Raw genomic sequence first — 1807 nt, 5'->3', positions numbered from 1 at the left:
AGACACAGTGAGAGACACAGTGAGATCTTACATCTGCTAGCTTACTTCTGCTATCTTACTTATTCTATCATACAACTGCTAGCTTATATCTGCTAGCTTACTTCTGCTAGCCTAGCGCCCAGTGTCTGTACATGTTGTGTGTTGTTAGCTTAGCAGCTGGTTAGCAGTCCTGTAGTTACCTGCTCAGTGAAGGTTTCTTTCTTTCAGTTCGGCTCCATGACAGTATCTCAGAGGAAGCGCATCATTACCTCATCTTTGACCTGTGAGTCCTGCTCTACTCTGGTCTGTCAACCATTCTAAGTCATGTGATGTCATGTGATGTCACAGGTGTCACATTATTGTGTTAAATTGTATGTTGTTATGGTTTGTTACATTGTAGTTTCAAGTTGTTATATTTCACAACGTTTTGTTATGTTACTTTGTGTAACGTCCCTTTACGGTTCATTGAGTTATGTTACGTTAGATTATATTATGATGAGTTATGTTACGATGTGTTACGTTGTGTTATGTTGTGTTACGTTGTGTTTTACGTTGTGTTTTACGTTGTGTTACGTTGTGTTACATTGTGTTTTACGTTGTGTTATGTTGTGTTATGTTGTGTTACGTTGTGTTTTACGTTGTGTTTTACATTGTGTTACGTTGTATTACGTTGTGTTATGTTTTGTTACGTTGTTTTTTACACTGTGTTTTACGTTTTACATTATGTTATGTTGTGTTATGTTGTGTTCTGTTGTGTTTTACGTTGTGTTACGATGTGTTACATTATGTTATGTTGTGTTATGTTGTGTTCTGTTGTGTTTTACGTTGTGTTACGATGTGTTACATTATGTTATGTTGTGTTATGTTGTGTTCTGTTGTGTTTTACGTTGTGTTACGATGTGTTACATTATGTTATGTTGTGTTATGTTGTGTTCTGTTGTGTTTTACGTTGTGTTACGATGTGTTACATTATGTTATGTTGTGTTATGTTGTGTTATGTTGTGTTTTACGTTGTGTTACGATGTGTTACATTGTGTTATGTTGTGTTTTACGTTGTGTTATGTTGTGTTATGTTGTGTTATGTTGTGTTTTACGTTGTGTTACGATGTGTTACATTGTGTTATGTTGTGTTTTACGTTGTGTTATGTTATGTTATGTTGTGTTCTGTTGTGTTTTACGTTGTGTTATGTTGTGTTATGTTGTGTTTTACGTTGTGTTACGATGTGTTACATTATGTTACATTGTGTTATGTTGTGTTACGTTGTATTACGTTGTATTACGTTGTGTTATGTTTTGTTACATTGTGTTTTACATTGTGTTATGTTGTGTTATGTTGTGTTATGTTGTGTTACGTTGTGTTACGTTGTGTTTATATTTTTTGTTTATATTATTTTGTTAGAATTTGTTTTGATATATGTGCTATATATGTTCTGTTTTGTTTAGTATAAATATTGAAATATAAATAAATACATTTTCCTGGGTCTCAGGGTGACAGGTGGAGAGTTATTTGAAGATATTGTAGCCAGAGAATATTACAGTGAAGCCGACGCCAGGTAGGAAATACTGATCTATCTACTCATCAGCTGCTTTATTTTTTATTTTCTTATCTGAGGTTCACACATGACATCTGACCTCTGACCTCTGTCATTCAACAGTCACTGTATCCAGCAGATTTTGGAGGCGGTGCTACACTGTCATCAGATGGGCGTGGTCCACAGAGACCTGAAGGTGAGATCAGACCCTTTGTCTGTCTGTGGCCACTTCACATGTACACTTTCATAATTACAGTAGGTCCCGTTAGCACTGTTAGCATCTCCAATGTAAACCA

The 1807-nt window shown here is 35.4% G+C and overlaps 1 long non-coding RNA gene across 1 annotated transcript; it reads left to right on the top strand.

Annotated features, from left to right (window-relative positions):
• The first annotated feature begins 206 nt into the window (after positions 1-206).
• On the top strand, positions 207-1707 carry LOC111649948 (uncharacterized). Its single transcript, XR_002760362.1, has 3 exons — positions 207-262; positions 1467-1532; positions 1635-1707. It is a non-coding gene; the product is annotated as an uncharacterized LOC111649948 (long non-coding RNA).
• The last annotated feature ends 100 nt before the right edge of the window (positions 1708-1807 follow it).

Source organism: Seriola lalandi, unplaced genomic scaffold (assembly GCF_002814215.2).
Source record: "Seriola lalandi dorsalis isolate HSWRI2012SDOR001 ecotype SW California unplaced genomic scaffold, Sedor1 jcf7180002052097, whole genome shotgun sequence".
In the NCBI taxonomy this organism is placed as follows: Eukaryota; Metazoa; Chordata; class Actinopteri; order Carangiformes; family Carangidae; genus Seriola; species Seriola lalandi.
Note: the sequence above shows the minus strand (reverse complement) of the source record. Positions and strands in the feature narration are given on the sequence as shown.